Here is a 27586-nt window from a genome sequence, read left to right as displayed (position 1 = left end):
AAGAGGAGGAAATCGGCTGGGAGACAAGTGTATGTGGCCACCGAAGCGAAGAGGGTTCACATGATTGACCAACTGACATACCATACCTCGTGTAATAGGAAGACCTCCAGGAAGCATTTTAGGTGGACAGCTGTGGTCCAGGAGTCTCTCAGCTACTGTCATTTCTGCAAGTTCCTTAGATGGGAGATGCCAGACTCGCCCAGTTCTGGATCCATTAACATGTATTGTCCGGAGTTGGGCAAGTCTGTTCCCATGAAGGGCTACTGCTTTCTTGGCTCTATGCACACCACCTGCTTTAGGGAAGCTACTCTACTTGAACAGCAAATCGAAATGCATCTTTTTATTCTCCCATAAGTAGGTCCTTAAAAGTTTTGCAGCTTTAGAAGTAAAAACCCCAGTAATTATTAGGTAGTATCATGTAACTTAAAAGCAGAATTTGGAGTGAAATGCCCAGGATTTGGGTTCTGACCTTGGCATTTCCTAGCTGTGTGACTTTGAGTAAATTATTCCAATTCATTGTGCCTCACTTTTCACACCTGAAAATTGGAAGGGCAGAGAGAATTTCCTCAGGTGGGATGATGAAATGTTGAAGTGAATTCTAAAAATTTAGCCTGTTTTACCCCTGTGGCTGCTATCTGAGGGTTCTCATGCATTCTGCTTTTCTGTTCTGAAAAGGCTTCTCCTTCACTTACTACACGGAAGGTAGCATGGTTGGCTGAGCTGGACAAACTGTTTTCTATCAGAATATTGGAAAATCTCTTATTGCCCAAATTAACTTTATATTTGCCAGATTAGTGAAAGATGGAAGTCTTTGAAAAGACAGGGAACTAGGCAGAAAATATAGCCATAGCAGAATTTGGTTGACTGTAAGTAGTTCCCATATGCAATGAGAGATAAACAACGAATCAGGGTACCAGATAAATTGTTGACACACATATATTTCCACATGCTCCCTGAGATGATGGGAGAACCACCACCCGCATTAGGGTGACTACTTAAAAGAAAATAACAAATGTTGGTGAGGATGTGGAAAATTGGAATCCCAGACAATGTTGGTGAGAATGCAAAATGGTGCTGTGGCTGAGGAAAACAGTATGGCGGTTCCTCAAAAAGATAAATATACACATAGGATTTCATCCCATCTAGCAATTCTACTTCTCAATATATACCCCAAATAATTGAAAGCAGGGTTTCAAAGAGATGTTTAAACACCCATATTCATGGCAGCATTATTCATAGGAGCCAAATGATGGAAGGAACCCAAATGTTTGTCAATGGATGAATGGATAAACAAAATGTGGTACGTATACGTACAATGGAATATTACTCAGCCTTAAAAAAGGACATTCTGACACATGCTACGTCATGAATGAACCTTGAGGACATTATGCTAAGTGAAACAAAGCAGACATATCCCTCCTCCCCCAACACAAATACCTTATGATCCCACTTATATGAAGTACCTAGAGTAGTCAAATTCACAAAGACTGAAAGTAGAATGGAGGTTGTCATGGGCTGAGGGCTGGGGAAGTGGGTATAGAGTTTCAGTTTGGGATGATGAGAAAGTTCTGGGGTTGGATGGTAGCTATGGTTGCTCGAAATTGTGAACCTACTTAGTGCTCTGGACCCGGTTATTTAAAAATGGGTGAGGATGGTAAATTTTACATTCTGTATATTCCACTGCAATTGAAAATGAAAAAAAAAAATGACAATGTGAAAAAGTCAGTATATGAGATAGTTTGTAAGGGCTTACCCACTAGACGTTATTTGTTTCATTCCTGAAATTCAGGTGTGGGAGGGGAAACTTAGGCTCAAACAGAGGAGAACAAAAGAACAAACCCTTTTAATACATGCACTTTGTGGAAGTGAGGAAAAAAAAAAGAGAGAAAATACAGGAGAGAGAAAGGCTCTTGGTATAGAAAAATGCAATTTCCAGAATTTCTGAACGTGAGGTTCTGAGGGGTAGGGTTCTCCTTCGACGTTGCATTCACACAGCAAGGGTGCCACTCTCATTTGGGGGTGGCATTTGGTCACTGATACCGAGGTGGAGGGACCGAAAGCATTCCTGAACCCCCTCTTTTTGCTAAGACCTTGAATTTCCTATTGGATTAAATCCTTATCAGGGGCTACCTTTGTGAAAGGTCTGTGGTGAGAAAAAAAATGCAGAAGTCAAGAGAAATTAAACAGCTGCTCAGAGGCAGGTGGAGGAAGGGAGGACCAGCAGCCAGCAGGGGCTGGGTGCCTGCTTTGTACCAGGTGTTTATGTACACCATGCATTTAATCCCCTCAGTTGCCTCTCGCCTGATTTTATAAGGGCGGCCTTTCCAAGGTCCTTTTGCCAACAGGGTGGCGAAGCCAAGACTAGAACCCAGGTCTGTAAGAGCCTGAAGTTTATTGGGTTTCATCACACTTCAGGCTTTAGGAATTACATTGCTTCAGTTAACTATGTAGACCAGCCACCCCCTCCACTTCCCCCACACCCCACACCCCGCTGTCTTCGCTGTCAGCAGCCATGGAGGGAGGTTTTTCTGGAACAGATACATGTCTCCCCCATACAGCTTAGGACCCTCCAGGAGGCTTTGGGGTGTGGAAGGGGGCATCCTTAGCATCCACAATCTGAACATCATTTTTGATTTTCACAAATATTCGCATGACAACATTTAACCTTCTAGAAGAAAAAAACAAAACAAAACAAGCCTCCAGAGGCACAGGTGTCTGGGGAGCGTCTTTTCTGCGGTGCTGTCTCGGGTTCAGGTGTTGGAATAAATGAACCCGAGCGCACCGGCCCCCTCCCTGGAAGGCTGTTCTCAGGCTCCTTTGTTTGGTTTATGTATAGCCATCAATGCATCATTCTTTCTGCTTCAGCTGTTTGAGAATCCCATCTTCTCTATTGATTTCCCACAGAACGTTTACTGCTCTCCAAGGTGTGACCTGTACCTCTAGCTAATTTATTTCTGTCATGGCTGTAGGATTTAGGAATGAAGGGGGAGGGGAGGTGGGGAGGAGTGGGGACTGGAGGGAGGGAGGGTCGGGAGAGAGTGATGTGTCCAAGATGTGGGAAGTAAATTCAGCATCGGAGCCCCCGACAGGCACGCCTGCGGCTCTGGAGGGCAGTTCTATGCACACAGTGAGGGGACTTTGTTTGAAAATCTGCTCAGCACGATGGAAGCTCAGCCACGGGGTTTCAGAAGGCCAGGAATTATAGCAGGGCCCCATGGGGATGGAAAAGCAACGAAAGAATGTGTTTGAAAATAACGTCTTGACTGTTCAGGAGCCAGTCACCATATTGAGCAGTATGTGGTCGGTTTTTTTTCTTTTTCTTTTTTTTTTTTAATGAAATGATGGAAAACTCCTACTAGGGTCAGGGAGGCGACTAGTGAAGTCATATTCTCTTCTACATTATGGGATTTTCAACAACGGGGCATTCATGTGTCAGTCTCTGCCACTGTGGGTATAGTGACAGACATGTCAGATATTAAATCAAACCACTTTAACATAAACCTCCCTTGCCCTCCATGCCTAGAACACACCAAGTGACCCTTTCCAGGGCCTAATTTTTCCAGAGAATGATTCGAATGTCCACTTCATTCCTGCCCACACCCCAACTCTGGAGCAACTTCTATCTTAGAAAATCTGGATGTCGATTATTTATTATTGCCTGGATAATGACTCACGTTTGTTAAGTGAGTAGATAAGTCATATTTGAAGAGGGCTTGAGAGTTCTCAAGACCTTTTTCATATATGTTATTTTATTTCATTTCCACGGCAATGCTAAGGTTTTTTGTTTTTTTTTTTTCTGTGCATAATCGAAGAAATCCTGGCTCATCAGCCAGCTTGTTACCTGCCAAGGTCACGTGGCTAATCAATAGCAAATACGAGATTCAAGTCTAGGGCTTCTGACTCCAGATTTAGTTTGTATTACGTGACACCTCAGAAGTTCAGAGCCCACAATTCTTTATCAAGATCACCCACTGAGTAGTAGAAGCTGGGCTGTAAGAGGCATGAGGACCAAAATTTGCCCAGCCACTTAGAAAGACACTAATGGGATAAATCAGAACTGAACGAAACATACAGGCTTTGATGTGTCCACTCATAGGATTTATGCCTACGGTCAGTCTATCTGAGGTATGAGAAAGCTTAGGAAGGAGGGTAGAACATTACTAGTGACCATTTTCTCTCTCCTTCTCATGTACCAGCCTCCAGCCCCACCCCAATGTACATGCAAATTCTCTCATTCTTTATAGGGAATAAAATAAAGTAAGTCATCTCCACATGTGTGATCATTAATTATAATGTATCCTGGGCTGGGGATTAGAACAGCAATTCATTGTGAGGCTGCCTGATGAAATTCATGTCTATAAATGCCAGACATTCTGAGAACCTCTTCCTTTTCCACAGTTTAATGTAGAAGGGGCTCCTGTGATGTTAGCTGGAGAACAAGATGGCGGGGCTGGGAGGTCTTTCATCATTGGAGTCTAGGCTACCAGTGACTGTCTAACCCTGAGGAAGAGCAGGGTTTGCCTGCCATGATGGCCAGGCAAATCTTCTCAGCACCCACCTTGGAGCTTGAAAGAGCCTCCTCAATCAGGAGGCCCAGGACTTGAGCCACTCCATTTTTAAAAACATGTAGCATGATGGTGTCATGGAAAGTCTTCTATCCTAAGGAAATACTTGGAATTAAAAAAGAAGGGATAATCTTGTAGATAAATTTAAAAAATCCAGTGTGTAGGAATAAAAAGTAACTGTAAATATCACTGGAAAACGGACATTATTTTGGTCTGGCAGTGTCTGGTCTTTCAAAAGAAACTTGACTCTCTTCCTCTCTATGTGGCTGACTATATTCCCGCCAACTCTGAGGTAACCTTTGTCTCGAAATTTAGGATTTTGAGAAGGGATGAATGAGCTGCAAAATAAGTTGGCCTGAGGTGGCCTGTTGTTACAGAGAGAACTCAGGACTCACAGATTTTTTTGAAAGGCCTGCACCTGAGTACTTGTTCCACAACTTATTAGCTGTGTGGCTATGGCATTTAATTGCCATAATTAATTTCTGCATCTGTAAAGTGGGTATATTAATATCTCTCCTAACTCACAGGGTTGTTGCATGACCCTTAAGAGACAATGGGTGCTAAGATGTTTTGTAAACTCAAAAGCGCTGTGCTGGAAAGAATTTGTCTGGTATTATTTTGAGTTCTTAAAACATATGGGCAGTTGGTGTTATCTCATTTATCTCTGCTATCATCATGACATAATGTTCCAGCATGTTTCTATTTAATATTAAACTTATTTGGAGCTATGGTTTGGCGTCAACCTACAGTTCACCACTAAATGCCAAACACAAACCTTGTCCCTACTCTGTTCTGTGTCTCCCCACACTAATTAAATATCCTGCCTCTTTGCTCTGAGAGTATGTTCCACTCCCGCACCTGGCCCTGTTCTTTGGAGGTTTGCCTGGGAACCTCTTTAATATAAGCACCCTCATCAGGAGACACCATCTTATGGCTCCTGGAATTTCCGTAAGTATTGGAGCAAAGTGCTGTGGGGAGGGGCTGGGCTGTGTGCAGGGGGCACCACTGTAGGGAAGGGGGGTTGAGTTTCAGACGTCTCCTTTCTCAGCTTGGAACATGGTGTGTTGTAAAACTAACAGAATACATAAAGTTTAAGTCTGAATGTAAGAATGATGTGATTTTGGTACCTGATGGGTTAGGTTTTTGGTGGGCTAATGCGAGAAGCTACAAGCCATTTATACAACTGAGAAATGCTTTGCTGGGAAAATGCCTTATGAATTGCAAGGACTGACTTCAAACATATATTCAGAGCTCAGCTTGGTTATGGCTGGAGGCTTTTCTTGGTCTGAATGTATGGACCTGGCTTCCGAATTTAATTTGTAGAAGTATTTTATAATCTGTGAGATGAGATATGTCTTGGTTAGTGTGGGTTGCTGAGTGACCTCTGATACTGGGTGACTGGAGAGGGAAGGAGGAGGACCAGTCCTGATTTGGCCATTTACCTGCTGTGACACTGGACAACCACTTAAGCTCTTTATGTCCTGGCTTCCTCACCTATAAAATAAAGATGATAATAATAGTTCTCTATCTACAGGGTTGTTGTTTTTAGAAATTGTTCATAGAATATAGCCATTACACAAAGAGACTTGTGACACTGACTTAGTGCAGCACTTTTTTTTTAAAGACTTATTTGTTTGAGAGAGAAAGAGAGAGGGGGAAGAGGGAGAGAACCTCAAGCAGACTCCCTGCTGAGCACAGAGCCCTACACAGGACTTGATCCCACAACCCATTAGGTTATGACCTGAGCCAAAATTCACAAGTTGGATGCTTAACTGATTGAGCCACCCAGGTGCCCTGACTTATGCAGGATTAACACTCCTTTCCATTTTGTTGAACAAGAAATGACTGGCTTCCCAGCAAGGACTCTTTAGAGTGTGTTCATTGAGGGTAAGATGTTCAGATAGTACTGAAGATCAAAAATTCCCACAAATACTTTAGGTAGGATAAGGAGTTGACAAAATTGTCTTAGAGACACACAATGGAACACTATTTAGCCATAAAAAGGGAGGAAGCACTGGAATAGGCTACAGTGTACATAAACCTCGAAAACATACTAAGTGAAAGAAGTCAGTCACAAAAGGTCATGTGTGGTATGATTGTATTTATATAAAATACCCAGAAGAAGTAAATACATAGAAACAGAGAGCAGATTGGTGGTTGCCTGGGTCTAGGGGGAGAGGGATATGGGGAGTAGCAGTGTAATGGGTATAGGGTTTTCTTTTGGAATGATAAAAATGTATTAGAATTAGATGAACACAGCATTGAGAATGTGCTAAATATGAATTGTTCACTTGAAAATGGTTAATTTTTATGTACATTTTGCCTCAGTCAAAAAAATGCTCCCCCCCCCAAAAAAAAACCCAAACCCACACCTGAATAAGTTTACTATATAGGAAGCCTTTCTGACTCTTTATATAATCTTGGTCATTTGGTGAACTTTGTGAAGGAAGTCTCCCTGACTTCTCTACTTTGTTTTTTTTCTGGCTTTGGTAGCCCTGTCTTAAAACCTTGGTTTTCTGTATCTCCAAGAGTATGCAAGTTCTGTTTGAGGCACTTCTTTCGTTCATTCACTTGGTGTCAAAGAGAATGATAATTAATGTGTGATCCAGGGCAGGGGACGCAAGCTGGCACTGCTGTGTAACTTTGGCAAGCATCGCAACCTCTCTGGTCTTAGGGAAACATCAACTAGGTTACTTTTGGGGACTTTCAGTTTCAAAGTGCTATATTTAAGAAATGAGCAGGGCATTATTAGGTTTCCTTTAAGTATTCTGCCAATTAATTTCTCTGATTCTTTTACTTTGAATTCATTTATCAAACCTAGCTAGACAGACAGAAAAAAAATAAATTACGCTTTGAATTAGCCTCTTTTTTTTTTTCATTAAACCTCATTAATAAGGAGAAAAATTCATCTCCGTATCTGTGGTAAAACTACTTTGACTGCGGGAAACTTTTCTTCATGTTTTTTTAAGATAAAAATGCCCAAAGCATGAAATTGATAAACTTTTAAGGTTTGAAAAGCATCAGAAAGGATTTTTTTATCGTTAATTATAATACGTATCAGAAGATAGACACAGCAATAACTTAATAGACGATCAGAACACCATCTTCAAGGGTCATTTAGCATTTCCATGATAAATTGTTATTTTTAGAAGCTTATGTAACCAAACAAAGAATGTGTTCTTGGCTATGGCCATGAAGACAAGTTATTATCGTGGGAGGGACAAAGGAATCTGAGAGGCCCATGAGAGACGGAGCCAATTGCAGAGGACATTTTATAGAGCGCTCTTTCTCTTTAGTCTCCCATTTTCTGCAATCAGAATAATGCAGTGCGTTTCAGGGCCATTTTCATTTTTGAAGTGCTCTTTCATCATTAGTTAATAAATACTCATCAATGAATTTTCCTCCTCGTCTTGGAAGTTGGAGTAAAAAGAAAGATAATCGCTTTCTGTTTCGTAAGTATTATTCCCTTTGGGGCTTCCCTCTTGTGCTTTTAATGGAAATGTAAGAAATACATGATACCTATTCGTTTGAAAGGACCAAGGACTCCCATTCCTTCCATATAGAGCACCTGGAAATTTACCGCAGAAATGAAGGACCTTCAGCAACTACCCAACTATGGTAACAGAAGGCATGTCTGTCTCCCATTACCAAACTTTGTACTGTGTAGTGTCTCTTGAGGACAGGGAACTGGAAAGATGCCTTGGTGGGGGGAGTCTTCATCAGGGAGATGAATACAATAGAGTTGAGCTGGGAGGAAGTGGTCTCTGTCTGAGCGTGGGTTTCCAGTGACCTTCATATCTCTGATTTCTAGGGCCAAAGGGTATGGTTTTTGAATTTTCTATTCTTTTGCATTATCCGCACTTCCCCCCTGTATCATCTTAGTTCGTTCCATTTAGACTTGGCTATGATTTTCCCAGTTTCTGCTGTGGTGAATTGCACTACGCATACTTAAACTGCTCCTAGACCATAGCTGCACGTATCTGGGGAAGGGGGTTAAGGGAAGGTGATTTATAGCATGAGCTATGTCTTACTGGGTTTTTGTTGTCTTATAGTTTATAGTAGTGTTCTCCAACAGGCCCACAACACAAATATGAGCCACATGTCTAATTTTAAATTTTATGGTAACTGCGCTAAAAAAGTAAAAATAAACAGGTGAAATTAATTTTAATAATACATTTCATTTAACCCAGTATATCTAAAATATTATCACTGCCATATGTAATCAATATAAAAAGTGAATGAGATATTATCCATTTCTTTAACCAAATCCATGAATTTTGATGTGTGTTTTATACTTACAACATGTCTGTTTGGACTAGCCACATTTCAAGTATGAACAGCTACATTTCATATGGCTGGTGGCCATTCCTTTGGACAGTACAGACCTATGAGTATGGGTAGACAATATTTTAACAGGTATTTTCAAATAAAAAGGCATTCTGAATTATTTATCACAAAGTCAAATTCTGAGGTAAATTACCTCAAGTTTCCAAGGTTTTCTCCTTGTCAAGTAAAGTATCTCTTGGTTTTTTCAAGGATGGGAAGAAGTTAAAGGGTCCCAGCAGAGACAGTGTTAATATATATTTTCTGAAAACTATGGTTCACTCTGGCGGTTATGCTCAGTATTTGAAATTAACAGTAGCATGAATGAATTATGGTCTCTTCCTCCTCATTTTGCTTTATGTTTTGCTGTACCTTGGGCTCTAATATACCTGAACCAAGCAACGACAAGACTGTCGATTTCAATAGTAGTTAGGATTTGACCGTGTTTGATTTGAGCCAATCCTGTGGCAGCTGCCCTATAAATGGTTCCCACATTCTCTTAGTTTTTGGTGTCAGCATCCCCCAAGATAATCTTCTGTGCTTCTTTGTATGTGTTTGTGTTCTCATGAAGAAAAAGGCGTCTGCTTCTATTGTAGCCTCTCATTTTGGCTCAACTGAAATCATTCTAAAGGGCAGCAGTCATGACCGAAGGAGACAGAGGCATAAAGGTGGCTGCAGATCACGTCCCAGAGGCCTGGCACACCCCATTCCTGGGCTAAAAATCTCATTTTTTTTTTTTTTGAAAACAGCATCACAAAGATTTGGTCTATCTATCCTTCCATCAACTGAAACTTTAGTCATTGGCACTTTTACATATCTACAGTGGAATTAATTAATGTTGGTAATTATTTATCTTTGACCATTGACCATGAGCAAAGCACTGTGGCAGGTGCTGTGAGGGATACAAGAAAGTGGTGGCCTCCTCCCTTGTCCCCAAGGCCCTTAGCCTGATGGTGAAGAGAAGTTTGGTACACAGAGTCCTAGTCAAGCTTTTTTAAAGTGTTAAGGCAGAAATAGCAGGGTATTCCAATGACCCTGATGTACTACAAGATACAGTGAACAAATAGATATTTGCCAAGGCCCCATTCCAAGCCCGGAGATTTACCAGATTCCAGTAACAATGAAGATGAGGACATGGTTTCTCTTTCTGAGAATCCACGAAACTACTGGGAGATGGCGGTAAGGAGCGGCCACCTACCATGTCCTTTGAGATATGATGTAACAGGGAACAAGAACTCCAGAAATGCAGAGGAAGGGGAGACTAAGACCTCTAGTCCAAGTTGGGGTCAGATCTTCACCAGCAATGATGACAGGCTGGTTTTCAAAATAGTTCCTTGGCAAGAAAGGGAGAGGAGAGACGCCTGGAAAGACAGGGGCAAGAGTGAAGGCCAAGGCATTTCGAGGGCTGGTGAGCCCTGGAGAAAAGTCATACTTAAGAAAGCTGTGTTCTCTTAAAGCCATTGGATTCTCTCTTAGGATACTTGATTCTAACTCTGCCCATGACGTGTTCTCTACAGTTCTTGAATGTTTGAAAAATTATTGTAAGTTACTAAAGATGGATCATTTAAATTTTCACATTTATTTAAAAAGTAGCAAGCACATCAAAGGCTGTTAATTTAATCACTGTAGTAGAGAGGTGCCATGTCATGGGGCTTCAGCACTGACTCTGGAAGAAAGGCTACCCAGATTCAAATTCCAACTCTACGCCCCAATTCCAACTCTGCCCCCCAACTCCAACTCTGACCCCCCACTCCAACTCTGCTACTGAGCCTCTCAGCACTTCAGCTTCCTCATCTGCAAACTGGGAAATAATAATAGCACTTGCTTCAAGGGCGATTATTAGGAAAACAATGAGTTGAGATTTGGAAAGGACATAGGTGAGTGTCTGGTTCATGGTAAGGATCCTAAATGTTTGTTAAATCTAATGATGGTGGTATGTAAAGTGTTAGGGGCTAACAAAAGCAAACATCTCTCCATGTGACTGGCATGTGATCAGAGAATTGTTGATTTGGGTTTCGTAGAAAATTTTTTTGAAGGAACGACTTTGCTTGTAGTCTAGCTAGTCTGAAATCGGCCTGTGGTGTATACCGCTGAATGCAGACTACAGCCGACATTTTGCAGTAGAATTGTATAAGCTTTATTTTTTATTTTGGTACATACTAAAATGCATTTAATTACTCTAAATGCCTAAATTTTCTGCTTTGAAGAACTTGCATAGGAAATATCTGGAAACACAAGTTGCTTCTAAGGGAATACGTGTACATTAATATTGAATCATATATGAAAATGCCACTTTTGTCAGTAAAAGCAGAATGTTGTCGTATTATAATGAGTGGTTGCTTTGCATTCATGTAAAAAGTGCTTATTGAGAAAAATTCCAAATAGGCATAGAAGGAAAGAATAGTCCACCGTATACCCATCACATATTCATCGTTTAGATTTTAACTATTTTATTGGGTTAACGTATTTTAAAGGAAATCCCAGAAATCATGGCGTTTCAACCCCCGAATATTTGGTTTAACATTTAGAAAATATATTTTCTTATATAACCACAGTGCCATCCCACCCACAATAATCTTTCTTTGCTATATTCCATTCAAATTCAAATATTCCCATTTGTCCCCAAGTGGCTTTTTGAGTTAATTTGTTTGAATCAAGACACAAACAAGTTCTATTCAGTGCCTCTTATGTTTCTTTTAATCTAGGATGGTCTGTGATCCTGTGTTAGTTTGAAAGAGTTTTATTATGTGATGGACTCCAGGTCTAAGACCTAGAAAAGCCCTATACGGGCCAGTGTTAGGTGGTTGTCTAATTCACCTTAGGTAGAAAACCTTTGGCCAACACACTGGAAGAGTAATTCTTTTCCCACAAGTTTTAATTCTAATTACATGTATTCTAGGCACTGAGCGAGGCACTGAAGGCCCAGAAATGAATAAGATGCAGCCCTTGGGCTCAGCAATCAGGCAGAGTTTCTGCCCTATGACCCATCAGAGTCAGAGTTAGAGGGAGACCAGACCTTGATGTTGAAGGGGGATTGTGGCTGCCTCCAGGGGAGCTATCGGCGTGTAGTGCTGCAGACTCATGATCAGGGCTTTTCTTTACAGTGTTAGAATACCCCAGATAACTGAGAATGCTGGAGATTTTATAGCACCATTGCAGAGGTACCTAGTGATTAGAGACAGGAGATCCTGGGGTCCGCCTTCTGTCCTAACACCCTGTTCTCTAGGGACATCCTGTCTGACGTTTCATTCCTCAGTGAGTATAAATTGTGTTGAAACTCCACAAATATGCCAAGCACTGGATGGCATTTGAGAAACAGTTAATACCTCCCAGGAAGTAGAATTCTTAAGACAGCACATACAGAAAAGAAAAATTCCCCTTAGATCTTTGCCTGAAATATGTCTTCAAATTTGAAAGGAATTCCTGAAGGTGGTCAGTTTACAGGGAAGAAAGGAATAAGCTTTTTTCCTTAGGAACATGTGTTTTAGGGAGAAAGCATGTTCTGAACACCTGAGGGGGCCCAGGGGAACGTGAAGAGGTGACTGTCGGGTGGGAAGGTCTCTGGACTGACACGTAGAAAGACCAGGGTTGCTTCTTAACTCATCACTTACTGGCTACTTGAATGTGAGCAGGTCTTTGAACTTGTTTGAAGTCAGTTTTCTGATCTATAAAATGGGCGTAATCATGACTTTTCCTTATGAAAGGGGGAATAAAAGATGACGGTTTAGAAACTTTCTGTATTTTCATCCCTCCTTATAGATAGGAAAGCAATATTGTTCTAGCTGCCTTTGGAGGAGGAAACTTCTCTGAAAGTTTTAGAAGGACAGTTATGAGAGTGCTGTGTCGGTCAGAGGATGGCCAGCCAGGGTCTTTGGAATTCTGAATGAAGAATAGTTTAAAACCATTTATTTGGTTCCAGAATAAAGAATGAAGGGAATGGGGTGCCTGGGTGGCTCAGTTGGTTAAGCCTCTGCCTTTGGCTTAGGTCATGATCTGAGGGTCCTGGGATCGAGCCCCGCATCGGGCTCTTTGCTCAGCAGGAAGCCTGCTTCCCTGTGTCTCTGCCTGCCTTTCTGCCTACTTGTGCAGTCTCTTTCTCTCCCTCTGCCAAATAAATAAATATATAAACTTAAAAAAAACAAAGAATGAAGGGAACACTGGGTCATTTAACAAATGATATAACTTTATCGCAATCTCTATTCATGTAGAAGCAAGGATAAAATTAAATTACCTTTATAGACACCAAGTTAGGCTACATTCATCAAGTGGCAGTGTTAATTAGTAGAACTTCTGCTTCAGTATAAAATAGGGTTATAATATTGAGAAGTTGGTTTATAGAATATAGATATGAATTGGATAGATTGCTGGCTCTTCTGTAAAGTACAGAGGACAGTGGACTGCTGATTATACAGTCAAGCGATTATTTGCATGGAAGTCATGACTTAAATGCTAGTGTGAGAAAGCGGGGAGATTGAGCTATTTGACCCATGTATGCTGGTTTGGGGGGGCAGTGGGGTAGTGAGAGAAATTTGGGAGGTTATGGGAGGAAGATAGATCCTAGAACCAGAGGAAAGGTTGAAAAATATTAATATAATGAGCAAATATCCTACAGCACCTTAAAACTAAGCTGGGGAACCAGTTTTGTTTTTGTTAGCATTTTGGGTGCTCAGCCTATGATGCATCACATGGCCATGTGAACTTACATTGATGCCATCCCCCTTGTGTGTTCTAGGCGTCCTTGGGTGGTCAGTAAACAAGGCAAACATTTGCTAATTTACTCCAAAGAGCACTTTTGGAAGCTCCAACAGAAAGCCATTGAATGAGAGAATGAAGGTAGAGGGTAAAAAAGCATCAAGTAAATGGAGTAGTGAAATTCAGAGTAACAAAGGATCACTTATCAACAGCCGTCGCAGGCCTTTATTTTAAATATTTTGTTTATTTTTCAGAGAGAGAGTGAGAGCAGGGAGGGTGACAGGTAGAGCAAGAAGCTGATGGGGGGCTCGATCCCAGGACCCTGAGATCCTGACCTGAGCCAAAGGGAAATGCTTAACCTACTGGGCCATGCAGGCATCCCTCAGGCATTTGTTTTAGTGTTAATTGTGCCATCCAAAATAAGGGATCATTTAAAAATTGAGTGCATCATGACTACAGCACATCTCCATGATAGCAACTGCCATTTCTATTTCTTACTGTTGTCTATTTTTGTATCATATATTGTATTTACTGAGCATCTACTATGTGGAAGCACACCGCAGTGCTGGGCATATGCGAAGGAATGTTTCATGAGCCGATGACAGAGTAAGCTCAAGCAAGATAAAAACTGAGCAGTAACCAGGAGTTAGTAATTCCTAAGACATTAGTGACAAAAACCATTTCAGATGAATGGGAAGCGGACTGACCCAAGTAGTATTTGTTGCTTTTTTTCTAGCAGTTGGGTTGTCATGGATATGCTCAGACCTCGATCCAGTTCCGCACTGGGAGTGTTGGGGTTAGCTAGAGACCAAGAGGTGTGAGTGGGCAGCTACTCCTTCCGGTCTCTAGGACGTACACACTTTCTTTAGATCTCGTTGATAGATCCGTAACCAAATGCCTTGAAGACATGATCTTGAGACCTTCTTAATAGAGTAGAATCCCCATGAGGGCAGGACTAGGTCTGTCTGCATTTCTGGTTCCTCACACTGTGTCCAAAACAGAATGGGTATTCAGTCAATTAAAAAAACACACACTTGTTGGAGAATGGTCTTCCCTGAAGCAAAAAATTTCTTTGAAGCTTAAATGCATATCGTAAAATTCTGAGGCCACCAGTTAAGTCTGAAAAAGATTTGGAAATGAACCCTTTTTGAATCATTGCGTTCCTTCCAACAGACGGGATCCCCCCCATCACGAAAGCATCCACGCGCATTATGTCTACACACATGTGCCCACACAGTCCCTTCTCTCTACTTTTGGGTCCTCAGATCTTTGTGATCTAGTTTAGAAAAAGATGTTAGAAAAGTGACATGAATTGGAAGTTGTACGTTGCAGGTTTTAGGCCTTAAAAGACCGTGTATCATTAGAGAAATAAATCCGTGCTTCTGAGATTGCCTGTAATTTTGTTTTGGCAAGTTCTTCCTGTCTTTTTGCAGCTCTGTCTCTTCCTTAGAGGGATCTTTAAGTTCTATCCATCATCTCATTTACTGAAATGTACCTCATTTGGGAATGAGAAAGTTTTGGCATAGCTGAGAGCTTTTAATGGAAATAGGAGAGAAGATGACTCTGACACATATAATACCTTCAATATGTTTCCATATATTGCACGATCTCTGATGCGTTACCCGAGATACATAACGACAGATGGGCTGAAGAGAAAGAGGAACACGCTCCAAGCAGGGATTTCTTTAGAAACCAGCCCTCCTTCCAAGGTGCTTTGAGCTATTCTTAGCAATTGGGGTTCAACACTTTCACCCCTAACAGAAGCAGGTTTCTGCCAACAGGCTGCCCGTGGGAGCTCTGTTGCCTAGCATTTTGCTCCAAACAAGAGTCAAGCCAGGTAGTATAGTCTTGGAGAAACCTCTAGGTTTCCAGAGGATTGAGCCCCTGTTTTCAGCTGCGGGAATGTGGTCAAGCTCTTTGACTTCTTTGAACCTGGGATTGTTGCATCATGCACTGGGGCTGAGGAGTGGTTTCTGTTCCCTTCCAAACTCTGAAACAGAACTATGAGAACATTTTTAGGGAATGGTGGGGATTATGAGAATTTCCCTGTTCTTTGCGACTATCTTTTTTACACATTGATAGTGGAAATAATTAGGAAGGAGGTTTCTTTTCCCTTCTTATTTTATCCAAATCTAATCTAATCACTTGATGGCTTAGAATTTCCTCAAAGGCAAACGGCACACTCCAGAATAATGCAGAATTTTGGAGGGAGGGGAATAAGCTGCGATGCGTTTTGACCAGATATTATGGGATTGAGAAAATTTAAAAACCACCTACGTGAGAGTATAGACTCTGTAATGTGAGCCATACTTTACGCCATGGTCATTCTCAGATCATCTTTTCCCTTCTTATTTTATTTTTTTCTACCCTGTGTGGTCCATGGGATAACAGATCTGAATCTTTGGAATATTTAATACGTTCTCATTCTTAACCATGTTCCATTTCCATTAGCTTGAGCTATTTATCAGAGTATGCTTTTTTATAATCTTTTTTTTTTTTTGTACTTGCACACAATCTAGTTGCCTGTTTTCACCACACCCATACATTGTGCTGACAGAGCCTTGTGTTGTTTTTTTTTTTTTTTTCCCCAGCATAGTTTTCCCATCTGGGGCGTGTGCTTGTTATTGTAGTAAGATAGATAACATACCTACGTAAAGACGTACTTGGGCCAAACACAGAGTGTATTCCCAGATGTACGGCAGGCTGGAGGGGAAGGATCTGAGAGGTCTTTGGAGCCAGTGCCTTAACTTTGCAGATGAGGCCAGAGGGACTTAGAGAAGTAAAGTGCCTGGGGGTCCGAGACCTCATGACTCATCAGGGCTCCTGGGTTAGGTTAAGGTTCCTTACTGGAAATAACTGGAACCACTGGAGTTACAGAAAATTAAACCTATTATCTTGCTTCTCTGAACCAAGAAGAACATCCTCTGAGTTGGGAGCACGTTATCCTACAGCAGATTGCAAATCAGAAGGTATCTCTCCATAACAGGTAGCTCTAAAGGGTATTCCGTCTCTTTTAAAGGCGGACAGTAGAATGATTCTAAGTAAAAACATTTTCCTGTGTGGCATCCTTAACATGCCTACCATGGTGAATGCTCCCGAAAGCCTGCTGAATACCTTCTCTCCTCTGCCTCCTAACCCAGCTTCAACACCCATCGCAAACATATTATGAGCTGTTTTCAGTGGCTTTTGTTCTGATCTGATCTCAGCCCATCTCCAAATGCTTGGCTTGGCAACCTTAAACTCCATTCTTCCTGTGGGTCTTAGACCTGGTGTTTGGCCTTGGTCTCTATGGAGTTTGGGTTTTGATCGGTTTAACAGATGAGCTGCAAGTCTGAACGGGCAAGGGGAGGGCGGGGACTGGACTCTTCATTTGGCACTTGATGCAGGGACCATGCTGTCCATCACAAATCACAGGGACTACATGTGATGATACAGGGAGGCTTCCCCATGTCAGGGACCAAGGAGTATGTTCTGAACAAATTGCTTGCATTGGGAATACTGTCCTCCACCAATATCAGTGAGATGCGTGGAACTTTTCTCCAAGGAATACTGCACCACCTGTCCACAACTTGACATTTTAGGATCAAGAATTCAACATTCCCTAACTCTTACCTCATCTTCTCCACTGACCTTATTGCCCATACCTGTCCTCTTGCTTTTCTGACTAGGCATACTATCCATCTTCTCTGACTGGGGTTTCCCTTCTGGCTTTACCTTTGTTTCTCCTGTTCAGTATGATCACCAAGCTGTCAGGCAATAATCTCTTCTTTTGCTTCCAGAAACTTTCCCATGACACTTCCCGTTCAAGTGATATTTTACTCCACTCCTTTTGGGTAGATTCAGGAAAATGGATACATTATTCCTTAATCTGATAAACTGTGGATATTCTTTTGTGTTGTGTGTGTTTATGTGTGCATGCACGTGAGTGTGTATGTTTGTTTAAACACAGCTGCAGAATAGAGATTTAGACGGGCAGACTCAGTGTGGAGTAGTGGACTAAGACCTTGGCAAAGATGGGGAGACCTGAATTCTGTACCTAGCTTTGCTAGTAGCCATTGCTGTGTGACAAAGGACAAGTCACAGCCTCTCTGAAATCTTAGCTACAAATTGCCAAGTTGAATCATTAGACACTGGGGTGTTTTACAGATTGGGTCTGTGCAAGATAGACTAACTTAGCATGGATTTGGGATAACATATGTGTGGAAATTCATTGTAGCAGTCTATTAGATTGGCTTGGTTATCTATCAGCTGCAGTGGTTTGGGGATACCAAATGAAGATTGGTTCATTTGAAGGAATTGTACATGTTCATAGCTTGTAAGTAAAGGGAGAGAGACAGAACACCCAAAAGAAATACATCATTAGCTATTATTTCAGCTATTTTGCTTCCATCTGTCTGATACTGTTGACATGACTTCCTGAGAAAATACTCTTTCTATAACGTTTGACTGGCATGGGTTATATTTTTGTTTAAGATATTTTACTCTTCTCACATAAACCAATTAACTGTCATATTTTATCTTTCTAGGAGTATCCAAATATACGGTTGGCTGACAGCCAGTTTGTTAAGTCCTAGAGGATAATAGCTCATTGTCTATAAAGAGCCTTGTTTTAATGTCTCTCGTCAATTCTGGCAGTCCTTGTGATGCAGAAGATATTTATAAGGCTGGGAGGAAAGGTCATATGTTGGGTGTGAGCTGCTCTGAGCAGCCCAAGTGATTTTATTTTTCCATTCAACAGCTCTTTGTTGCTGTAGATGACCAAAACTTGACTCCCTTTTCACTCTTCACTGAAAATTTTACCATTGTCTGAGAGCTTTGAGAGCTGACTTGCTGAGTAGTTTGCAATGGCCCACTACAATCTTAGCTATACCCTAAAAATATAAATAAATAACAGGAAAATGAATTCAGGCCAAACTGAGCCTTTGAATTCATAGGCAACAAACTTGGTATTAGGAGGCAACAATATCTTGATATATTACTGTTTCTGTTCAGTAAAACACTGACGTCCGTATTTAAGAGGAAAAGCTGCTTTCAACAACTTCAATGAGAGGGCAATTTTCTTCATCTTAAGAAGTTCATTCAAACCAGCATATTAATGCTTTATGAACAAATGAAGGGAGACTATCAGGGATTACATTTCTTTTGAATTATACAAAGATGTAAAAAGCTTGAAGAGAAAGGACTTGATTCAAGGTAAATGTTTGTTGAACTGATTTATCAATCCCTTCTAAATGCTCTTGGATAAAAAAAATTCTAATCTGAACTACTTTTTATTTTTTTTAACGTTGGTAAGCGTTCTAGAAGATGGCTTTGAATCTTGAATGAGCAGAGGTTTAACTATAATTTCTAGCCCTTGCTAATTCCATTTGAGGCCGGGGATGCAAACATTAGTGCAAGAAAGAATAGCAGTCAGTTAAGCATCGTGGCACCTTAAGAAAAATGAGAACCATGTGACCAGCCTTCTGGGTTTTGAATCCACTTTGGTCACACAACTCAGTATTTGCCGAGTGCCTTCTATGAGCTGGCACAAGGCTTCATGTTGCAGGTACGATAATAGAGGAGAGATGCATTTCCTGCTTTGGAGGAGTTTCCAGTTGCATGGAATGGCCTGCCCAAAATTGAATATCCTAAGACCGTGTTCTTACCAGAGACAAGTGGGGCAGTTTAGGAATTCATAGAGCCTAATCAGGAAGGGCAGGGAAGGCCCCTGGGGAAGGGGAGTCTAGTTTGACCCCTGAGTGGTGAGTACGTGGTTCCAGGTGAAGGGTGACAATCAAAGATTATTTTTAGCAGCGGGAGCAGAATGGATGAAGGTCTTCAGATGACAGAGAACAAACATGACTAGAGCAGAGAGTGCAGAGTGAGGAGAAGTCTTACCTCAGCAGCTCTTCGTCACCATGGAAAGAAGGCGTCCCCTCAGGACCAGTGGTGTGTGGCTGCCCACCAATTGCCTACCAGTGGTTCCCTACTTGTAACAAGTACTTTCATTTAAAAAATTTTCACACACATTATGTCATTTAATTTTCACAATGAACTCATGAAGTCGATCACGTTATCCTGATTTTATGGATGAGGTTCAGGGATAGGGGGACTTTTACCAAGATTACTTAATGACTAATGAGCTAGAACTGAGTCTCAAAGTAGTCTCCCCCCACTCCCAACCCTTCTCCTCACCTCTAGCCTCACCTTCCTGATGGTGGTCACCATGTTGTTGAGCATCTCCCATGGGTCAGATACCAGCAGGCACTCTCTCCATGTATGGTGTCATTTAGTCCTTGCAACAATCAGAATCTTCTAGAAGGGTAGAGACCCGTGTTCTTTTTACTCCATCCTGTCTTCATTTTCATAAAGAACAGGGCTCATCCTCTTCTGCCTTCTGTCACAGTTGGAGAAGATTGCTCTGTGGGGAGAAGAGAAATTTTTAATAAAAATTCCTTTTATATGGAGACTACAGAGATATTCTATCTTCCAGATACTGTGAGTTGTATAACTAATCAGGTTTTCCTCTTTGATTGATGGCCAGCCAGCTTAGAGCTAACTTTGAACCCCATGTTCCCCTACAAATGTATAGGTCTTTAAGGTATGTCTTTCTGTATTAGCCCCATTCTTGTCTCCATTTTATGGTTATTAGCCTTATTTTTTCTCCTTTTTCTCTCCCGCATCTAGTTTGTCTTATCATTTCTAGACCAAAGCAGGATATAAATAATTAAAATGTAATTGAGTTACCTGAGCATAGCATAGAATTTAAGCTCTGTGATTTGCTGTTCTCTGCAGCTGAGGAGAGAATTTGCACCAGTCCACATACTTTCACTAGGTCACCCCTAGGACCCCAGCTCTCATTTGCAAGTTGCCAGTCCAGAATTTAGGGTATGCAGGGGAGCAGAGAATAGAGTCTTGGCTTATAGTCCTCTCCACATCTTTACAAATAACCTTCATTTAATCAGCCTTGTGTTTCTTTTGTCTTGTGTTCATTGTTCATTTACTCTTTGGGTTTGTCTTGTCTTGTCTTCATAAATTGCAACAGATTTTTTTTTTTTTTTAAACAGAAAAGCTTAAGGAAGAATTCAAAGCTGTGACATGCTGTGTGCTTTCACCCCAGAAAATACGATATCATTTATTGTAATTTAGAATGAAATGAAGGGATTCTCTCCATAAGTGGAACGTCAAAAATATACTCTGTCTTGTGGAAAATAGGGAATTTCTTATAGATCTTAGAGATGGTTATTTAAATCTGTCAAATAATAGCAGACTTGGAGCAAAGGGCAGTTTGGTATCAAGAACCTGGGGCCTCGAGTCACATCCAACCATGCTACTAATTTTGTGACTTCAGGCCGATGGCTTCATGGGTGCTGTTTTCTTATTCTTGCAGATTAAAAGAGAACGTGAGCTCTTTGTAGTCTTGTGAAGATTAATATGGTAACATGTAATTGCTTGCTAGAAAGCCTGATACTCGGTAAGTGTTAGGTGTAATCATTAGCCTGACTTCTGCTTATCATTGTATTTAAGCTTAGTTATTACACCTTTTAGAAAGATTTTAATAGGAATAATAATTGTTACAGTAATCACCATGGGGTTATTTTATAAATATGCACACACACATACACACACAGAGTAGTCTATCTATCTTCATATGTATATACATGTATATGGTGTATGTTCTGGACCTCTATACATAAATAATACATATGTATGTATATATATGTGTGTGTCCATACACCATACACATGTATATATATGTGTATTATATATGTATAGAGGTCCAGTGTTTTTGTTATTTCTGGTTGTAGTTTTGCCATTTATAAGAGTTCACTTTCTATGTGCTTTTCTGGTCCCTCTCCCCTGCTCTATTTTCTTCTAAGTACATCTCACCATTGGATTTATTGCATATTTAACTTATTTATTTGCTGTTTGTCCCTGCCCTGCTGGAATGTACATTATAAGAGGGCGTGGTGTGTATGTGTGTGTGTGCACCTGTGTGTGTTTTGTTCATACAGTAATTTCCAGCATCTAGAACATTGCCTGGCATGCAGTATTCACTCAAATTCATATTGAGTCAATGCATGATCTTCAGACATCATCAAAATTTCATTAATACGAGTTTTGATGATACTCGAAAGAGAAAGAATATTTGGTTGGCCAAGGGTGGAAGCTCTTCCCCGTGGAAGGGGGTGCTTGAAAGGCCAAAGGAAGACATAGGTTTCACGACTCTTGAAAGTGGTTGGTAGGTCAGAATTCCGTAATAAATTAGTCCAGTCTTCTGTCACCAGCAAATGGAGCGCCCATTGTGAGCTGGAGAGGGACCAAATAGGAAACCTCCCCATGCCTTCAGAACACTAGCCTTTTTTTCTATTTAGACATATTTTTTTTCTATTTTGACACAGGGTCAAACTATAGGAATATTTTAGTTGGAATTCACAGATATCAGGTATTTTCCTTGTGTAGTGTCTGGTCTACTGACCTATCCGGGGTCATGGAAGTTGACCATTTTTTATCTAAATACGGAATTAGTTAGAAACGATCTAGGTCTTGATTGACAGAAGATTCCTAAGATAAATTCAGCTCAACAAATATTCACATAACACATATTATATGTAAGGATTCTGCAAGGCACAGCAGGAGACAAGATAACGCTCCTGACTGCCCTTTAAGAGCCAACAGTCAAGTAGAGGGAATGAGACAAATACCAACACCTGGGGCTGAAAACAGTCAGGAAACTTGTTTTCTTGGCTCTGCGCTTTATGGATATGTCTAATTCTTCTGATTACATCAAAGAAAAGCTTTCTGAAAATGCCTAACTTCATAAAAATGCTTACTTAAGGGTTATTTCCTACCCGTCACACTTACAGATGAATATTTCTGGCTTCTGGGTTTCTGTAGGAAAGGGAAGTACTATTCACAAATACTTCTTCTGGGGCAGAGAGTGTGCTAGGCGCTGTCTTATCTCTTATCTCATTGAGTCCCTAATTTCACCGTGAGTCAGGTGTAATTATGCCCACTTCATAGGTAAAGAAGCTAAAGCACAGAGAGTTTAAGGAATTAGCCCAAAGCTGCAGAGTTAACAAATTCAGTTAGAAGTTGGCAACTAGATTTCAAAGACATTTTTGTGGTTCAAATCCCATTCCCCTCCCCCATCTTATTTACACTATAATTCATTGGATGTAGAGGCTCTCCTCTGTGAGAAGTAAGTCATGTGGTGGCATCAATTTTCCTGGTTCAAGTGAGAATTTCACCATATACTATCATATACATGGGAAACCTGCTTTAACCTATAGTAAATCTTACTGTGGTATATGAGAGTTTCGAGCATAAAGTTTCACTTGAATTATTCATAGAGGTGCTGACTTATGAAGAGGTTTCTCAAATGTCAACTGTAAGTTGGTTATGACATAGTAAAGAGACAAGTGCTAACCAGCAAGGAACATCGTTCCGTGATGGTAGGGACCCACTAGATTCCAAATGGCGGAGATTGCCACAGAAATGAAGAGAAGAAAGAACATTATCCTCACCAATCAGCGTTTAGCTTGCTGATCTGTTTGCGCTCAGAGAAGCACTGAAGAGAAATACATCCTTTTGGTCGATCTGTGCCTCACATTACAGCCTGAAAGATGTGTATGTACTCCAAAAAAATCTTGTTAGCTCAAATTAATTGGTGGGAAGGTCAATCTGAAGGAATATGAAATTTGAACCAAAGAAGGGATCTAAAAGAAATACATTTTTGATATTCACAGGCAGTTTGTATTAGAGATCTAGAAGCTGGAGGGCTCAAGAAGGCTTCTGGTCTCTGAGTCACGCAAGACTAGGGTGTATGTGATTGGTGCCGCAAAAGTGCTTTAAACCAACTCGGGTTTTAGTTTTTTCTTGTTGGTACTATGTGGCTGTTATAACATATTTAAAGGATACACCCTGATGATTTGATAAACGTATACATTGTGAAAAGATTCCCACTGTGGAGTTAATTAACAAATCTATTACCTCATATACTTACCTTATTTGTGTGTGTGTGTTGAGAACACTTAAGTTGTAACCTCTTAGCAAATCTCAGTTATGTAATATACAGTATTATCAACTAGTTATCATGTTATACATTAAATCCTCAGACATTATTCCTTCTTATAGTTGAAGTTTGTACCCTTTTACCAAACTTTCCCTATTTTCCTCACCCTTCCTGGTCCTTGACAACCCCCATTCTACTCTTTTTCTATGACTTTTTGTTTTTTGTTTTGTTTTGTTTTTGTTTATTTGTAGATTCCTCAAAAAAGCAATACCACCTAGAATTTGTCTTTTTCTGTCTGGTTTATTTCACTTTACATAATGCCCTCCAAGGTCATTACTGTTGTTGCAAATGGCAGGATTTCCTTCTTTATAAAGGCTGAATAATATTCGATTATGTAATATTCTATTATACGTATACATCACATTTTCTTTACACATTCATCCATCGTTTGACAGTTGGATTGTTTCCATATCTTGGCTGTTGCGAATCATGTTGCCATGAATATAGGAGCACCGATATCTCTTGAACATAGTGATTTCATTTCGTTTGGATATATATCCAGAAGTGAGATTGGTGAATCATATGGTAGTTTTATTCTTAATTTCTTAAAGAAATTTCTTAAAGAAACTTCATACTATTTTTTTTTTCCCATAATGGCTGTACCAGTTTACATTCCCACCAACTGCGCACAAGGGTTCCTTTCCCTTCACATGCTCACAGCATTTGTCATCTCTTGTCTACTTGATGATAGTCATTCCAACAGGTGTAAGATGATCTTTCCATTGTGTTTTTGGTTTGCATTTCCCTCCAGACCAGTGATGTTGAGCACCTTTTCATGTACCTGTTGGCTCTTTGTCTTCTTTGGAAGAACAACTATTCGGTTCCTTTGCCCATTTTTAAATTGGTTTATTTGTTTTTTGTTTTTTTTTTTACTGTTGAGTTGTAGCTTTCCTTGTGTATTTTGGTTATTAACCCCTTTTGGGTATGTGGTTTGCCAGTGACCTAAAGAATGCCATTCTTTAGATCTCATTTGTTCTGTTGTTGATGGCTTCCTTTGCTGTGCAGAAACTTTTAATTGACTTTTAAAGAGAATTGGCAATATGAAAGTAAGTTTATCTGTCTGGTTTGAATTATCCTCAATTTGAATTAGTGTGACCCAAATTAATGGGATTTTACTTTGATTCTTTTTAAAAGAGATTAGTATCACCATGAAGGAGATGTTCTGTTTGATATTACCCTAAAGTCAAGGAAGGTTTCAAATAATGCTTTGACAATCAATTTTGCATGTCTCTTACAAAATCGTTCCTTTCCCTTTTACTACTTGTCTATAGCATGACCTTCTAAAGAACATTCGCTTAGCATTTTCTTATAGAATGGAGGGTTCATTTGCAGCAAACATCATTTTATGTATTTATTTTTAAAGCTTTTCTTTTGGGTCTTGTTCTGCTTGAACTATTTTGTATGAAGTCAAGAAAAAAAGAATTAATAGCTCTAAGTGTAACTTGGTATTAAGTCCTATTCAGGTGGGTTGAATTATCTCAGTTGTGTGAACCCTTCAAGGTCGCGTTTATCTAAGGAAAGATGCACAGTGAACGGAAGATGACAGCCAAGAAAATGACTTTCTTGGTCTTAACTCACTCCATAAAGGACTATTAAAATTAGACCAATATCCAGCTCATGGGCGTTGCTTAGACACCACGTTAGCAAGATGTTATGCGCTGACCTAGGTCATTTCATTTCTTTTGTTTTTGTTTTTCCCCAGTTTTATTGAGAAATAATTGACATACATCACTGGGTGGGTTTAAGGTGTATGGCGTGATGATTTGATTTACATATATTTCAAAATGATTACCATAGTGTGTTCAGCTAAATTCCATCTTCTCATAGGGATAAAATAGAAACAATAGTAAGAAAAAAAGAGGAAAGGAAAAAAAAAAAACCCTCTCTTTGTGATGAGAACTCTCAGGACTTTCTCCCTTATCAACTTTCTTCTATATCATGTAGCAGTGTTACCTATAGCTGTCATGCTGTATATGACATCCCCAGTATTTATCTTATCACTAGAAGTTTGTACTTTTTGACCACCTTTCCTCCAACTCCCCCTCTCCCCACCCCCACCTCTGGTAAACACAAGTCTGATTTCTTTTTCTATGAATTTGGCTTTTTAGGTTTTTTTTTTTTTTGATTCCACATGTAAGTGAGATCATATCGTATTTGTCTTTGCCCGACTTATTTCTCTTAATAGCAAGGTCCATCCATGTGGTTGCAGATGGTGAGATTTCCTTGTTGTTTACAGCTGAGTAATATTCCACTGTACATATACAGCACAACTTCTTAATCCATTCATCCATCAATGGACATGTAGGTAGTTTCCATATTGTGGGTGAATAATACCACTAAGAACATGGGGTACAGATAGCTTTTTGGGTGAGGGTTCTGTTTCCTTTGGATATATGCCTGAAAGTGGAATAGCTAGATTACATAGGATTTCTATTTTTAATTTTTTGAGGGACGACACCACTTTGCGTTCCCACCAACAGTACATGACACTTTTCTCTTCTCTGGGTTCACACCAGCATTCATTATCTCTTGTCTTTTTGATGATGGCAATTCTAATGCGTGAGGTGACATCTCATGGTTTTAGTTTGCATTTCCCCGAAAACTAGTGATCTTGAATATCTTTTTGTGCCTTCATTGGCCTATTATATGTCCTCTTTGGAGAAATGTTTATTTGGGTCCTTTGCACCCTTTTTAGTTAATTATTTGTCTGCTATTGAGGTGTATGAATTCTTTGTATGTTTTGGATATTAACCCTTTATCAGATATCTGGTTTGCTCATATTATTTCCCACTTTGTAGGTTGTCTTTTCCCTTTGTGGATGGTTTCTTTGGCTGTGCGGGAGCTTTTTAGTTTGCTGTAGCGCCACTTGTTTTTTTATTTTGTTGCTTGTGCCTCAGGTGTCCTTAGATCATTTCCTAAAGCCCTTTCCAACCCTGGAATTGTTTCTATGATCCATTACTCCTCAGTTTCAAGGACTCTAGTGTTTTAGCTGACAAAGTTGTTTGCACTTTGAACAGTCTGTTGTAGGGATGTCATCTTGGGGCTGGGCCGATGGGAACTCTGTGCCAATGAAATTATGCAACAAGGCAATCTTTTTGGTTATAGGCAGTGCCTAACATTTTCACGTCTAGTTCTACCTGGGTTGGAAGCTTAACTGTGGCTCAACCAAACCTGATTCGACTCTTTTTGGACTCTGCTAGGGAAGATGGCAATACACAGTCTGGGTCCCTGGGGTTTTGTGAAAGCATGTTTCCCCTTGACATAAAGTACAGATGATGGAAAGCAGCTCCTTGGAAAGGATCATTTTCTCAGTCTGTTTTCCTTGGCTTGAGTATAGAACATGGAGGTCTTTCTCTGAGCCCTTGGAAGATGTGGCCTATGCACGTACTGCTCAGCTCCTAGGCCTGCGTTTATGGAAAAAAAGTTCCTAAAGAAACAGATTGAAATTGAGCAAGATCAAGTATTCACTTGTGGGTTTCCGCAAAAGTTGCTTTTTTTATTTTCCCCTTCACTAGCTTGTGGAAATGTCTCAGGGCTGCCTCATCTGAGAGATTTGTGCATTAAGCCAAAAAAAATTATAATTCATATCCCTTCTTGTTCTCCCAGGGCTTCAACACACAGGCAATCTTATTTGCATTCTCTAGCATTTATCTCCCTGCTTCCTGCTCGTCTCAGGACTGTCTTAGGGAGTTATAACATCTCTCCTCTCCAGCCCTGCAGCCTGTGTCTGTTTTAAGTCACATATTTGACTGTGGTCAGAGTGGAAGGGAACTGCACTAGATGACATGTTAGGTGTCTTTCTGTACATCCACCAGCCTCCTTCCCCACATTTCAAATTAATTGAACTGAAAGCCAGAAGAAATGGAAGGAGGCTGAAGTGTCCATTGGCAGAGGCTTCCTTAATCCCAAATCCTGAGAACCATCCTCTCTTCTTTTTGCTCCAGAGTTATTT

At 40.4% G+C, this 27586-nt stretch overlaps 1 pseudogene; it reads left to right on the top strand.

The window, feature by feature from the left end:
* Nucleotides 1–7855: 7855 nt before the first annotated feature.
* The window catches only part of LOC116874226, a 110834-nt pseudogene continuing 91103 nt past the window's right edge, over nt 7856–27586 (top strand).

Source organism: Lontra canadensis, unplaced genomic scaffold (genome assembly GCF_010015895.1).
Source record: "Lontra canadensis isolate GAN:19392208 unplaced genomic scaffold, GSC_riverotter_1.0 scaffold36, whole genome shotgun sequence".
In the NCBI taxonomy this organism is placed as follows: domain Eukaryota; kingdom Metazoa; phylum Chordata; class Mammalia; order Carnivora; family Mustelidae; genus Lontra; species Lontra canadensis.
This window is presented reverse-complemented; position numbering and strand designations above follow the sequence as displayed.